The sequence below is a fragment of the Pelobates fuscus genome, chromosome 1 (assembly GCF_036172605.1).
Source record: "Pelobates fuscus isolate aPelFus1 chromosome 1, aPelFus1.pri, whole genome shotgun sequence".
NCBI classification, from domain to species: domain Eukaryota; kingdom Metazoa; phylum Chordata; class Amphibia; order Anura; family Pelobatidae; genus Pelobates; species Pelobates fuscus.
Genome location: NC_086317.1, coordinates 86,387,395 through 86,404,217, shown reverse-complemented (window position 1 = coordinate 86,404,217; position 16,823 = coordinate 86,387,395). Strand labels below are relative to the sequence as shown.

The window sequence follows — 16,823 nt, the reverse complement described above, 5'->3', positions numbered from 1 at the left end:
ATATCTCCAATTGAAGTCATACATACTAGAAAATTGTGACATACCAACAGAAACAGCACAACTCTCACAATTCGAGAAGCTGTGCACAATGCCAACCCGACGTAGGAAAATGTTATCGATAACGTATAATACAAGGCTCACACAAGACTAGGACATTTAGGGAGGCATGACACAGAGAACTTGGATACACAGTATCAGATGAAAGGTGGGGGACAGCATACATGGGACACATCATGCGCAGCGCACCTAGAACTAATGAGGAAGATACAGTACTGATGGTATTATGTACCTGTCGAACTCTCACGCATGTACCCAAATGTGTCCAATAGATGCTGGAGATGTGGTACACGTCTGGTGGCCTTGCCCGGCCATACAACAATTCTGGAAAATGGTTAGTACAGAAATAACTAACATAACCCAAATAGAGCAAAGGAACACACCTGAACACTGTATATTATTCATGTTGCGGGCAGGAATGTACAGACCACTGACTAAACTCACATTCCAACTCCTGATAGACGCAAATATGGAAATTGAACAAGGTCCTGAGCAGGAGGGCCCTGAGGAAACAGGTTACTCTTAACTGGACTACGAGCAGATGTCACACAACTTCCTGGCCCCAAATCCTATCACAATGGAGGCCAAATATATGTGGGACACTTATGTGATGGGCACAGTTACCATAGGCCCATCATGTAAAGGAACGTCCTCCCCTGAGAGGGAGACTTAACTGAACGCACAGTGAGAAGAGTGCAGGGGTAGCCTAGCCAGCCGAAATGAGGGGTGGAGGGATGGAGCGGGTAAAAGGCTTATCATACGCTATGAATGAAACCTTAGCACTGATTGCAATCCTGGTCACTTTGGAGGAGACCGGAACACGTTACGAATCAATAATAGAGATATGCCTGATAAGCATTGCACAGTTGAGAGTTGTATGTGCCGATTTTGTTCCGCTGATTCTCTGTAACCACTTGTATTAAGATGTCAAATTGATGTGATGATAATGCATTGATATATTGCATCCGACCCCCTACCCACCCCATTCCCAGAAAACGTATAAAAATTGTCAAAATGAAAAAAATATATATTTTACTTAAAGGAAAACTCCAAGCACATAAAACACTTTAGTTTGCTGAAGTGCTTCATGCGTCAAGAGTGCCCAGATTTCAATTGTAATTGGCACTTTTATAAAGTAACCTTATTACACCCCTAGCTATCAATCAGACAACAGGTCCTTTTACTTGCTGGTTTGGTTGGCTCACTGGAGTGAAACTCAACAGGCTGTGATTGCCTAGAACACCTGCCTTGCAAAGACTTCTCACTGAGCTGCATTGGGAAGTCTGTGATGGAACAGTGACTTTAATCTCATTCTTCATTTGTCTCTGTCAATGCTATTTACTATTATTATTGATATTTATATAGCGCCAAAATATTCTGTAGCGCTTTACAATATTATAAGAGGAGGAGATTTAACAATAAATGAGACAATTACAAAATGTTACAGGAACAATAGGTTGATAAGGACCTTGTTCAAACCAGCTTACTATCAATTACTCTTGTCATAACCCCATTTTATAATTGTGAAGCGCTGCAGAAAATATTGCTAAATTCCGGCCACACTGTAAATATGTAAAACGTATCTATTTTATCCTACATAACATTTCACAATCTTGGCTGTTAATTATTTTTGTTTTGTTAATAAAGATACCCATACTCAAACTGAACACATGCACCCCTGACAATGAATATATAATAAAAAATAATAATACACTATGCTGTGCCCATGCCTTTTTAAAGTGAGTCAGTGATTCCCATGAACACTGGTACACCCCATCTATCCTGCTTGTATCTTTAATTCCCATGCCCCCGAGCAGCCATCATACAGCCTGCACACAGAGCCATCACACAACCTGCACGCAGAGCCATCACACAGGCTGCACACTCAGCCATCACACAGCCTGTACACAGAGCCATCACACAGGCTGCACACTCAGCCATCACACAGCCTGCACACAGAGCTATCACACTCAGCCATCACACAGCCTGCACACAGAGCTATCACACTCAGCCATCACACAGCCTGCACACAAAACCATCACACAGCCTGCACACGGAGCTATCACACTCAGCCATCACACAGCCTGCACACGGAGCTATCACACTCAGCCATCACACAGCCTGCACACAGAGCTATCACACTCAGCCATCACACAGCCTGCACACAGAGCTATCACACTCAGCCATCACACAGCCTGCACACTGAGCCATCACACAGCCTGCACACTGAGCCATCACACAGCCTGCACACAGAGCCCAGCCCTAGGGAGTGCTGCAGGCAGGAGGCTCTGTGTGCAGGCAGCGCGCTGGCCAGCTCAGTCCTGCTGGAAGGACCCCTGACTCGGGTAGTTCCCGGATGTGGGCGGTGGGAGCTCCGCACTTTCGGTGAAGCAGCGATCGGCAGATGACCGGAGGGGAGAGTCGCTTCTCGGGAGAAATGTGTTTCTTTCAGAGACAGTAAGTGATCCGGGGGGGATTACTAATACAGGACCCCCCCTCTAACCCCAGACAGTGCTTTAACCCCCGGTGCTCATTGCTCTCACCGTCCTCCCAGCCCTGCAGGCTACATGGCTGCCCGGACACAGTCACTCACCCACCAGGGAGCCGGGGCAAGGCCCTGCTGGAGCCAGAGTCTCAATAAAGCCCAGACTGGGGGCAGACCTGCAAGGGTAGGCCTCAACGTGCTGCCAAAACGTGCTAGGCAGAGAGTGTGTATGTGTGTATATATATATATATGTGTACCAGGAAGACTGAAATATTATTTATTTCTGTCTATTGCGGTTAATTCACTAAACAGCAGATAACTAAATCTTCCATAATTGAAGATCACATAGGCTGTGACAATAGCTAAATTGTATTATTTCTCCAAGTCAGTTACTTTTCTGATTTTACAAATTAACTTGCTAGAATTCAGTTTAGTGTTAAAAAAATAAATAAATACTGGTTGGTTTTTTTAGCCTTTGGGTAATTGTATAGTAAATGCTGTATCATGCTAGTCTGTATTAGGGACTGCTTTTGCTCAGCAAGCTGTTAAAGTGGAACAGGGACAAGTGAGGATTTTGCAAAACCAAATCGCTCATCATCAAGTTAACTTAACTGAGTGCTGTACTCAATGCACGCTAGGGATCGACTGATATGTTTTTTTTTTTTTAAGCCGATAATCTGTGAACTTTCAGGCCGATAATTTACCGATATTCTGTACATTTACAATTTTTTTAAAAATATAAACAATTTCTAAAGGTAAATGCACAAAATATACATGCCACATGTAGTGGATGCAGTGTGTTTAGACAGGGCAGCAGTGTGTGTTTGTAGTGTGTGTGTGTTTGTAGTGGATGTAGTGTATAATATTTTTTTTCATATATATATATATATATATATATATATATATATATATATATATATATTATATTATTTTTTTTTAGGCCGATACTGATATTGCCGAAATTACCGAATATCGGCCAGACCGATAGATGGTCGATCCCTAATGCACGCATATGTTAAACACTACTAAAGTAATGACCACACATGCACCTATAATGGATTTCTAAGTGTTCATGAGTGCGTGGGATGCATCTTGGGGTGGTGAAGTCACTCACAATTCAGAAGTGCAAATATTACGTACCTAAACTGCTTTATTCACTTTAGTAAGCACAGCAATAGCGTTTACTTGGAACTGTCACTCCAGAGTAGAGACCGTGCTGCTTTATCTACCGTACTCTGTTTTTTGTTTTTGTTTTTTTTAAATTCTTTATTTTTGGTGCTTCGCAATATTACAGACATAGATAATGACGCCACAACAGCGTATGCTTTGGTACATTCACATTGTAGTTGTCATGCATGTAAAGCCGTATTCAATTCTGCACAAAATTTTTTAAATTTTAAAAACTAGGACTGTGGTTCTAATGAGTCATCTTACTGTACCCGTGGCGTGTGACACAGGTTTGTCCCAGTGGGGTTTTTAAGCAATGTTGGGATCTTGGTACAGGTGAGGGTTCTTGTAATGCCTGGCCCCATGCTCGCTTGAAGTTATATAGGCCTATTAGATTAATGGGTTGGGCGCCTATGTGTCGCTTATATATGAATTTATGATGCGGAGCTTAAGCGTACGAGTTTTGATTGGGTTGTAGACCCTTCTGGTTGCAAGGCTCAGTGTTTTATTGTATGCAAGAGCTCCTTAGCATGCCATGCCGTTTAACCTCAGGCATTATTGGGGGGGGAGGGTTTGTGGGGCCAGTGTGGTGGTCTATATGCAAATCTCCGTTCGTTATGACTTTTTCCAACCGTGTTGGATCGGGACAAGGTTCCTTATGGACTCGAGTAACGTAACTTGGTCAGAAACAAATGAAATTAAACAACATAAACAATAGTAACAACATTATTGTTAAGCTAGTGGTACAGTCCGTGTGAGCGTCAAGGCGTGGGCCCCAGGTGGGCAGTGGCTGGTACCGTGGCATCCGCGGGTATTCCCAGCGTGGTCAGTAAGGCTGGGCCTTCTTTCAAAGTGGAGATCTTGAAGTGTTGGTCGTTCTTGGTCACCCACAGTGTTCTGGGGGTTGCCCACCTGTATGTGATGCCCGCTGACTGCAGGGCGGTGGTAAGGGGTTGTAGGCTCTTGCGCCACAGGAGAGTGTCTCTGCTTAAGTCCTGGAAAAAGGTAAGTTTATGCGTTTCGAAGTCATATGGTGAGTGTCCTTTGACGGCCATCATTAGGGCAATTTTATCCGTTAAGGTTTGGCATCTCAAGATGGTGTCGCGGGGGGCTGCCTTCGGCGCTTGCTGGGGTTTGGCTATGCGGTATACCCCGTCGAATGCAAAATATTTCGCCTGTTTGTTTGGGAGGAGTGAGGCCACCAACCGCCTGACAAAATGGGGCAATTCGTCCAACGGCACCGCTTCTGCAATTCCTCTAATCTTAATGTTTTTTCTCCTGCCCCTGTCCGTACTCTGTTTTTTGAGGATTATTTTCCATGATGCTTTATCAGTTGTGTGGTACCAACATAATCACACCCTTTTGAGTTTTTATTACACCCTGTGCAACATGCTGTTCCTTTACAAATGGATACATTGGGTGCTTATTTGTAGGGGAAAATTGAGCTTGCTAAAGTGTATATATAAAAGCTTACTGGGGATTCTTTCATGAAGTTAAATTTACCGTTTATCCATTGTCGTACTGGTCTCCATCCTGCCAGTCCCACCTCCTTGGCAGAGATCCTTATACTTGATGATCTCAGCCTATCTATTGCTTCTTCATAGGAAACTATTTTGGAGGCCGCTACGCATGCACAGCAGTCAACAACTCCACGTAGAGATGCATTGAATCAGTGCATCTATTTGGGTACCGTTCAGCATCTCCATGCACAGTGTGGATGAACATAGGTCCTGCAAAATGTCCAGGAAGTTCCTCTAGTGGCTGTCAGAGTGGCATCCACTAGAGGTGGACTTTGGACTAAAATGCAAACACTTACGGTATTTTATCTCTGAAAACGCAGCTTTTACAATGCTAAGCATAAAGGGACAGACTATATATTCAGGTAAAATGTTTGTGTATTGTGTGTTAGCTTTTGCATTCATTAACAATACATACTCCTAGTCCTGCTTTGGGTGTTGTTTTTAAGAATTACTTGTGTATAACAGGGTCCCATTTTAAACTCTAAATGATTGTATCCTGTCGGTTTAGCTCTGGCAGTGGAGTATTCTATATTTGCATATCTTGCAATCTTCATTTTTTATCTTATCTCCTGTTCAGAACACAGAGACCTTTCAGCACCCTGTGTCTCTCCTTACTGTTTAGTCTTACTCTCTAAGGATTTTCCATAATCCTACACCTCTTTCTCAGCTTATCACCAACATCAAAGGCAAACCTGTATTTGCATCGGGCAGAGGAAGCAGGTCAGATGGGTGCCTGTGTGGAAACTTTGGGGTTAAGCCATCTTGAGTAGCTTAACCCTGTAAGGTAAGAAGGTGTCTAAGGACTCCAACCTACATAACGTCTTAATTGAGATGTTATGAAGTTGGAGTGGCCTTTTAACCCCTTAAGGACACCTGACATGTGTGACATGTCATGATTCCCTTTTATTCCAGAAGTTTGGTCCTTAAGGGGTTAAAATTGTGACATAAGCATTGCCAAGATGAATTTTTTAATAAACATTGTTGCAGAGAATACCGTTCATATGTTGGCTTTTCCAAGATGGCTTTCACCGTAAATCTCCTCCTTTGCCCTTGCTAAGGCCTGTGTGCCAAATCACACGCATGCCTGGTGAGGACTTGAGACGGGTTTACAGCACTGTGTTGACTCAGTAGATTCTGCGAGAGTCAACATGGTACTGATGTTGCAATGCTCAAGGAAATGATAGACACTGGTGGGAGGTGATTGCAAGGTGGCCAGCCAATGACAAAGTTGAATAATGCTGTGGATCTTGACTAAAGCTCCACCTGTTGTCAACCTGCAAATTATACATCAGGAGATTCCTTAATTCCCTTATGTATAACTTTTAAAATAATCATAGGTTTAAAAATGAATTTTAAAAAATGGGGCGGCATAGGGTTGGACACAACATGAAAAAACAAACAAAAGACTGTTCGTGACAAGTTCTAAAAGTTCATAGAATGCCATAAATGTCACTGAAGGTTTGTAGAACATTTTTGTATAGGGTTGTTTAACTGTGGTTCTGATTCTTTCATAGTTTGTGCGTAGCTTGTGAAAATCTGCATGGGATGGTAAGGGGTAAAAATGGCAGGGTATTCAATTTGAAAATTAATCCAAAGTAGTTCTATGCCAGCTAGATCAAGCTGCCGTCAAACAAAACAATTTGTTTAAGGAAAAGTGCAACAAATGCATATGTCTACTTTTATTAATTTTGAACTAGGGAACTTCTCATTTTAGGACAACTGCTGTGCTCAAAAATATCTTAAAGGACCACTATAGACACCCAGACCACTTCAGCTCAATGAAGTGGTCTGGGTGCCAGGTCCCCCAGGTTTTAACCCTTGAGATGTAAACATAGCAGTTTCAGAGAAACTGCTCTGTTTACATTGCTGGGTTAATCCAGCCTCTAGTGACTGTCTTCCTGACATCCACTAGAGGTGCTTTCCCGACGTTCAATGCGAAAATCACATTGCGCACCCAGAACGTCCATAGGAAAGCATTAAGAAATGCTTTCCTATGGGCGTTTTTAATGCGCCCGCGGCTCTGGCCTCTCATTCACATTCAGCTCCACTTGGGAGCTGGCGTTAGAGGGGTGGGAGAGGTCACCAGCGCCAAGGGAGTCCCGTGCTGTATTAAGGTAAGTGGCTGAAAGGGACTTTAACCCCTTCAGCCCAGTTGGAGGGGGGCCTTGACGGTGGGGGGGACCTAAGGATTATTTAGTGCCAGGAAAACAAGTTTGTTTTCCTGACACTATAGTGATCCTTTAATTTGATTATTCCAGTTTAACTGTATTTAAAGGAATACTCTGGACACCATAACTGCATATAAATGAAGTTATAATGCCAGGCAGTCCCTGTCTTATCTCAAGGGTTTTAAACTGTTCTGTAATGGTTTTACCCCCAAGGCTGCTTACAGAGCTGGATCTCATGTCTTGACTAGGTTGCAAACCTCATCCTATTTAGGAGGTTCTAAGGGGTATTTTTATTATTATTTTTTATTATAAAATAAATGCTGTTTTGTATTTGAGAACATTAACTAAATTGCTCTTTCATTTCACCCCCCCCATTATAAGAATAAGGCGTTTGGCCCCCAGCTGCAGTTCCACTTATCGGATATGAGTGAAACGGTTTAATAAGCTGAAATGGCTGTTATTGACAGATTTGTGAATTGGCTGTGTGGTATTATCTCCCAAGTTGCTGACTATGTATGCATATGGCTGCAGCTTGGACTCTCGGCAAAAACAAAGAGGCGGGGTATGGAAGTCTGTCCAAATTGTGTGCAGGTTCTGCATGCACAAGTTGGATAGGAAAAAAACAATTTGTATTGATGTCACTGCTCCAGGGGGCAATACCACTTATAAGCTACTCTGAGAAGAGACCAGGTGCAGAGTACTCTCCACCTCTAGCATTGCAACATTCAAAGTTGTTATGGTCCTTGGAATGAGCCTTTCAGCTGACTTAAATCTTGATAGGAGGATCTTCAGTCTGTTTCATGGCAAATCTCTTTAGTCTGCCTGCTCTCTGCTCCTCATGAGGCAACTCGATCTACTTTAACCTTGCTGACTATATTCCACACAATAAAATCTTAATAAGAAGTTAAATATTCAGTCTTGGCATGAAGAAATAATTCATAAAGATATATTAGTACTAAATGAGATTTACGTGTTTTTTTTTTTTTGTTGTTGTTTTTTTTTCTTCAAAATTGTAGAAGTGCGAATTGTGCTTTAGTTTGAATTTTTGGTGTTACCAGATCCCTAATAAGGTTTGAATGTTTCTCCCTGTTTTCATGCAGATATATGCTTAGCAGATGCTTCATGACATATTTCCTTGACTGTGTAAGCTGAATGCTCACTTATTATTTATTTATTTATTTTTCCCTGCTAATTTGAAGTGCATATAATTCTTTTCCTCCCCTCCCAGCTGTGGTTGGCATGAATTTTCTTGTTCACAATTGTAGTACTGAATGGCGCAGTGATTTGGAAAGTGAAAAGGCTGCTGTATTTCCCAGCTGTCATGTGTGTGAATTGCGAGGCAGCGTGTGACCTATTGGATCCAATTAGGATATGAAACTTTGTTTCCCTGCCGAATATAATCTGTCTTTGAATGCGAAGTGGGGTACTTTTAAAGTTTTTCATTTTTATGTGTATATACTCTGTGTACAAATTTTGTGTGTATATTTATTCTGTATATCACCAGAGTTTAGGGTTTCCTGGACTAACAGTTTAGTGTGTTTTATTTAAAAAATTTTTTCCCCTCCCCTTCTCTCCCTACTATTTAATACCATGTATGTGAGACGGTTGTGTGCATGTGTGTTTAAAAATCACTGCAGCTTTTGACATGGTTTAAGGCAAGCTGGTAATTGATACATGTGGTATTGTATAATGTAATTATGCATAGCCTGCAAGTTCTTGAAAGCCAGCAGTCTGCAGTCATTCCTGAGAATGGTGATCAATCTTGGTAGTTTTGCTGCTTGCTACCTTTAATTTTATTGGCTGAGTCTTCCTGCATCCCGCTGTCATGTGCCTTACTGATCGTGCTATATGTCAAAGGTAGCTTGAACATTAATAGCATATTGGAATTGTACTGAATTCTTAAGTTATGTTATACTTGGAGGGGGTGGGGGTCTCTCTCTCTCGAAAAACTGCTTACTACTCATGAATTATTGTAACCCATATTGCTTGATACAATGCACATTGTAAAGTCAGAATTAAAAGGGGGGTGGGAGGGAGAGGTGGAATAAAGATGATTTCTGTTTAAAACTAGGTTTGACAACATTTCTTGCATATCATAATGTAAAAACCTATCTTTGAAACAGGATTGCTCTCATTTTTGGTGTTTGACCTCTGCAGGCCAAGAATGTTTTATGTGTGAGGTATCCCCAAAAACAAGATAAATACTTGCATTTTTTTACCTATATGTGCTTTTTAAGTTGATGTATACATCACATGTTTGTCAAGCTCTTAACTGAAAAGTTTGTGGATGTCTGTATGCAACTTTGCAAAGCTGTACAGGCATACCCCACTTTTAAGTACACAATGGGACCAGAGCATGTATGTAAAACGAAAATGTACTTAAAGTCAAGCAATACCCTTTTTCACTTCCCAATGCATGTACTGCATTGCAATAGTAATTTACAGGCATAACTGATACAGCAACTGCAGATTTCCAGTGATTTTTACTTCGTGATTTATTTAGTGATTTCCAGTGGGCTTTTATTCAGTTAAAACAAACAGTGAAAAAAAATCTAATTACAAATTGTGCCACTTATTTTTAATATTTTACTCATCTGACAACCTTAAACAACCTTTGTATTTGTTAGCAGCTTAGTTGCACACTTTGTTTAGAAACACCTCTTCATCACTTTAAAGGACCACTCTAGTGCCAGGAAAACATACTCGTTTTCCTGGCACTATAGTGCCCTGAGGGTGCCCCCACCCTCAGGGTCCCCCTCCCGCCCTGCTCTGGAAAGGGGAAAACTGTAAAACTTACCTTTTTCCAGCGCTGGGCGGGAAGCTCTCTGCCTCCGATCCTCCTCTGTTCCGCCCCGTCGGCTGAATGCGCACGCGCGGCAAGAGCTGCGCGCGCATTCAGCCGGTCGCATAGGAAAGCATTTACAATGCTTTCCTATGGACGCTTGCGTGCTCTCAATGTGATTTTCACAGTGAGAATCACGCAAGCGCCTCTAGCGGCTGTCAATGAGACAGCCACTAGAGGATTTGGGGGAAGGCTTAACCCATTAATAAATTATAAAAAAATGGGTTAACCCTAGCTGGACCTGGCACCCAGACCACTTCATTAAGCTGAAGTGGTCCTTTAAGCATTTATGGTTTAACTTTGAATACTCAGAATTGTGGCTAATGCAGCTAAGCTGCTAAGTCATAGTTATAGAAAATGGCAGGGTAAACCCTTTCTCTTGATGGCAGCCGATTGCAGAATATGGACAATGTATGGGCATAAAAAAATAAATGTATGTATGTTCAGCTAGGAGAAGACATAAATTTGTCCTAACATGTTTGAGATTTACAGATCCTAACCCAACCCATAAAACAGAATGAGATGATTAACCTGTGCCATGTCAGAAGGTGTGAAAAGTTCTTGCCCCAATGACACACTGAACGTAACTTGTCCGAGCGAGAATAGAACCTTCCATTTCCTGTTCCCTCTCTGACAGAAGAGGCGCGGAAATGTCTGTACTCGCGAGGCACCTTTACATCCATTTGCAGGTATGTCCTTACTCACGAGTGTATGTAAAGTGAGTGCATGTAAGGCGGGGTATGCCTGTAAGAAAATGTAACGGGTCAGTTGAACATTCACAATGGAAATTCTGCAAATTTACTATTAAGTAAATGATTATTTATATAGCGCCAGCAAATTCCGTTGCGCTGTACAGTGATCAAAATGTAATACCAATAGAGTACTGGAAAAACATGATTTGTTCATTTTGACCTATATCTCAGCAACCCTGTCCCCCACTGCAATGCAAAGTTGGAATATACTATTTTATTTATTTATATATATATATATATATATATATATATATATATATATATATATATATATATATTATTTATTTTTATTATTATTATTATTATAGCCTTGCACTCCTACTCTCACCGCCTTATCACCCGGTGCTCGATCGCACTAAATTGTATACTGGATAGGAAAATCCCATGAAAGTTCCTATGTGGAACTGAAACATTGGCAATTTTTTTTTTTTTTTTTTTTTTTTTTTACACTTTTCAAATAAACTATTGTTTTGTGAAAAACTTGGGAGTGCTGATTTTCCTATCATGTATGTATGTATTATATCCTTGCACTCACGCTTTCTTTAATAATGCCGGGTGCATAAATCAGCAGGCTGTTATCATACAAAGTATTCAAAATGATGATTGCACTGCTCGGTCTTCATTAAAATCCAAATGTTTATTGGGTATACATTAAAATATAATCAATTATCATTTTGAATAATATATATAATTTTTTAGATTTAGAATGTGGCTATCTTTATATTGCGTTTTCTGGAACAGGTGGTTACATTGGTGTATAATTATAAAGCGATTTTGAGGGAGAGTTCTAAACACTGCGGTTGAAACCAATTTGATGCTCCTCATTTATTAATTAGCACATTGCCCTAGAATTGCTCCTTATGCACAGTCCATTGCATTTACTTCCATGCAAGGTGAGAATTGAGGTAATGATCACCTTAGGGTTATTTAGCGTGTCAGGACTATAGGGAACATTTTGACCTAATTTCTTTTTCTGAATTGTTTTTAGTCTTCTTTATATTTACAACGTTACTTTAATCCCAGTTTCCCCTATATATTTGTGAAAACTGTTATCTTTTTTTGTCTGCGTCTAGACAATATAGAATGCTTCGAATGTCTGCAGTATAAAATTGAGCCAGCAGATGGAGTACTGGCAATTCAAGTCCGATTCTTTCCTTTTTTTTTTTTTTTTTTTTTTTTTAAAGCTTTTCTTTCTTTTTGTTTTTTTTAATGCAGACATTTTAAAGTGGCCCTGATAATTAATTGTTTATACCGTAGATTTTGTTCAAAAGAATTATCTCAGCACTATTTTCTTAACTAAGCTACAGTTCCACTTGGGAGCTGGCGTTAGAGGGGTGGGAGAGGTCACCAGCGCCAAGGGAGTCCCGTGCTGTATTAAGGTAAGTGGCTGAAAGGGACTTTAACCCCTTCAGCCCAGTTGGAGGGGGGCCTTGACGGTGGGGGGGACCTAAGGATTATTTAGTGCCAGGAAAACAAGTTTGTTTTCCTGACACTATAGTGATCCTTTAATTTGATTATTCCAGTTTAACTGTATTTAAAGGAATACTCTGGACACCATAACTGCATATAAATGAAGTTATAATGCCAGGCAGTCCCTGTCTTATCTCAAGGGTTTTAAACTGTTCTGTAATGGTTTTACCCCCAAGGCTGCTTACAGAGCTGGATCTCATGTCTTGACTAGGTTGCAAACCTCATCCTATTTAGGAGGTTCTAAGGGGTATTTTTATTATTATTTTTTATTATAAAATAAATGCTGTTTTGTATTTGAGAACATTAACTAAATTGCTCTTTCATTTCACCCCCCCCATTATAAGAATAAGGCGTTTGGCCCCCAGCTGCAGTTCCACTTATCGGATATGAGTGAAACGGTTTAATAAGCTGAAATGGCTGTTATTGACAGATTTGTGAATTGGCTGTGTGGTATTATCTCCCAAGTTGCTGACTATGTATGCATATGGCTGCAGCTTGGACTCTCGGCAAAAACAAAGAGGCGGGGTATGGAAGTCTGTCCAAATTGTGTGCAGGTTCTGCATGCACAAGTTGGATAGGAAAAAAACAATTTGTATTGATGTCACTGCTCCAGGGGGCAATACCACTTATAAGCTACTCTGAGAAGAGACCAGGTGCAGAGTACTCTCCACCTCTAGCATTGCAACATTCAAAGTTGTTATGGTCCTTGGAATGAGCCTTTCAGCTGACTTAAATCTTGATAGGAGGATCTTCAGTCTGTTTCATGGCAAATCTCTTTAGTCTGCCTGCTCTCTGCTCCTCATGAGGCAACTCGATCTACTTTAACTTTTTCTTTTTCTGAATTGTTTTTAGTCTTCTTTATATTTACAACGTTACTTTAATCCCAGTTTCCCCTATATATTTGTGAAAACTGTTATTTTTTTTTGTCTGCGTCTAGACAATATAGAATGCTTCGAATGTCTGCAGTATAAAATTGAGCCAGCAGATGGAGTACTGGCAATTCAAGTCCGATTCTTTCCTTTTTTTTTTTTTTATGCTTTTCTTTCTTTTTGTTTTTTTTAATGCAGACATTTTAAAGTGGCCCTGATAATTAATTGTTTATACCGTAGATTTTGTTCAAAAGAATTATCTCAGCACTATTTTCTTAACTAAGCTACAGTAAGATGTTTGCTGCAATTACCCCTTGGACATATAACTATATTTCACTGTAGAGGCAGACATCTTGGATTTGTATCACAATTTTCAAAACCACAGTGGTCATTGCATAAACTAAGCAACATTTTTAATGGCAGCAAGTTGGAAGCTGTTACTTGCTGATTAGGTTGCAGTTTTCCACTGTGGAGGAAGGAAATGTTCTTTGAACTCTCTGTGCCCATAGAAAGGAAAGGTTAGCTAATAATGTTTAGTCCCTTGAAATGGCTTGGAAATTATCACTACACTGTATAGGCTGTTTTAAAAATGCTAAATGCTGGTACGAAGACCATTTGAAATAAGTGTCTCTATAAATTACTATATCCTGTTGTAGGAGAAATAAGTTATGCTGTGCCTACCAATACGTTGTGCACAACAAAAGCTAGAAAGAGCTGCCAAGTCTTGTTTCTTTCATATCATGCACGGTCTATTGATGTAAAAAGAAATTGAATGTTAACACTCCAAGCAACATAACCACTGCTGTTCACGTTAGTGGTTATTGTGCCCAGGAGCCTACCCATGTTACACTGTCTAAGACCTTAAACCTGTGGTCCACTGGGTGATGCTCACCCACCCACATTGAAGATGAGGATGGAGAAACTCTTTATCTGAGCTAGACTTACATTTTGGGCTTGGCTTAGGGGAGCTTGCTGGTGCTCTTGCAGCAGAGCTTCTGGCTCTCTGTTATCAGTTGTGGAGGTGGGCTGCGTCACCCACCCCAGGTAAAAAGTCAAAATGTTCTAAAACCGTTTTACTCCTTACCAAGTGGAGGGGGAGGGAGGGTTGCTTCTGGCACAATAAGCTTGGGCCGGTTGTAGGTTGTAGTGGAACAAAGCTATACTTACCTGAAGCTGCGCCCAGTAGCAGCTGCCATCTCCTTTTGGGGCACCCTCTCCATCACCAGGTGCTTCATCTGCCAGGAGCCAATGAGCTAGAGTAGAACACTGGGGGGCTAGGGAGGATCCCATGAGACTGAGGGAGTCACCATAGAGCATGTCTTACACTAAGTGAGGTGATGCCTGAATCCCTCAGCCGTCACACATGGCGGCTGCTGGGGTTGGACAAAAGATAAAGTGGTCCCTACTTTGTCTATATCTTTTGGATTATTTTGGAATTCTAGTTCCATCGCTACTTTGGATATTGTGGATTACATCTTTCCTGATACTTTGCAAGCTTTATGGCTGCTAAAGCATTATGGTAGATGTAGTCTACAACATTGTGAGTGCCGAAGGTTGCATACCCCTGCTTTAAAGTCCTAGTTGTCAGCAACTCAAAGTGAATGTCACATTTTAGGCCAAATTAGCCAAACTGAAAACATATAGAGTGCTTTTATAGGGAGTGTAATACTTAAAGGGACCCTATAGGCACCCAGACCACTTCATCTCATTGTCCCCTTAGCAATGCAGCTATGAAAATTGCAGTTTCAGAGAAAGAGTTAAGGCTGGCTCTAATAGCTGTCTACTAGAGAGCCACTAGAGGAGCTTCCTGCAGTTTATAGAGATTACCTTTGCATTGAGTCGGTGCTTTCCTATGGTGAAGGTCTAATCTAATGCCACACTTTAGGCTTTCCCTTGTGCTGGTGTGTTTATTTTTATTGATTTAAACCTCCTCCCCACCCCAATTGTGAGTGCTCTAAGCTTTGAACAAACCTTTTTAATTTTAGAGACAATCTGCTGATATTCACGAATATCTGTATCATACTGTACATTGTTTCCACTGTTGGCTTGCTTAAACAGGATGTTTTGATAACTCTAACAGTCTTTGATATCTCAGTCAGGGTGGTGCCTCATTTGTGAATTTCTTCCAAATATTTAGTTTACAATTGGTATACAGAGCAGTAAGCAGTGTTCAAAGTAGTACCCTTGTCATACACAATAAACCACTTATTTCTACAGATTAATTCTATATAGATCATCTTGTAAATAACTTATTTTCAACCCAGTCCTCAACGCACACCCACAGTTGGTATTTCCAGTGGGTATACATACAAAGCTTGGATTGCTGATGTGGATTTTGGATGGAGTTGGGGAACACTTACCTATACCATGATACATAATCGTGTTAAAACCCTACCTTTTAATACACTGTGGACTTTAAAGGGATACTATAGTCACTAGAACAACTACAGCTTAATGTAGTTGTTATGGTGAGTAGAGTATGTTCCTGAAGGCATTTTGCTGTTAACACTGGCAGTCACTAGAGGTGCTTCCTGGGTCAGAGCTGCACAGTATTTATTATTTACCGTGTATATACTCGAGTATAAGTCGACCTGAATATAAGTCGAGATCCCTAATTTTACCCCAAAAAAGTGGGAAAACTTATTGACTCGAGGTATAAGACTAGGGTGGGAAATGCAGCAGCTACTGGTAAATTTCTAAATAAAATTATATTAATTGAATATTTATTTGCAGTGTGTGTGTGATGCAGAGCCTTGGTGGGGGGGGTGGGCATTTTTTTTTTATTTTATTTTAATTTTGTTTTATTATTTAATTTTTTTATATTTTTTAACATTAATATTTTATTTAAATTTGTATTTATATTTTTTTCGTCCCCCCTCTTTGCTTGTTAGCTGGCCAGGGAGGGGGGCTCTCATTCCCTGGTGGTCCAGTGGTGTGCACTGTGTAGGAGGGGGGCAGTGTGTGTGTGTGAATGTAGTGTGGGGGGTGGGCACTTTTATTATAATTTTTTTTTTTTTTTTTAAACTTTATTTTTGAATGAAAGATCATATCAAGAAAGTTACAATATAATATATGGCTAAATATCGGTATTTAACATACAAGGTGATTTCGTCTCTATCAGAGCAATATCATGACTTTTACATCAGGTTTTTCGTTACATGTTATTACGATGATCTTTCGGTTTTATTTTTATATGACTTGGAGAAAAACCAGCGGTGAGCGTTTCAGCATACTTTCTATAATGAACAGCCTGTGGTGGCTACGATAATGCTTAATGTGTGGGTTGGGACTATATTGTTTGGCTCTTTGGTGTGGTCCTCGTCTGGTGTCGGAGAACCGTTATGTGAGCCCTCGTGATAGGTGCTGTGTTTATGTCCCGTCCCCTAAATTGAAAGGAAAAAAGAGTAGAGAACAGTGGAGAGAAGAGGATAGTAGGAGGGGGGAAAGTGCCAGAATGGAAAGATGGTGGGAGATAGGGAGGGAGAGAGGGGAG

The 16,823-nt window shown here is 40.7% G+C and overlaps 1 protein-coding gene across 1 annotated transcript in view; it reads left to right on the top strand.

Moving 5' to 3' along the window:
- The first annotated feature begins 2,432 nt into the window (after positions 1-2,432).
- Positions 2,433-16,823, top strand: part of FAM222B (family with sequence similarity 222 member B) — a 61,433-nt gene continuing 47,042 nt past the window's right edge. The window contains exon 1 of the mRNA XM_063449970.1: positions 2,433-2,514. The gene's annotated coding sequence lies outside the window, so the exon portion shown is untranslated. The remainder of the gene's footprint in view (positions 2,515-16,823) is intronic.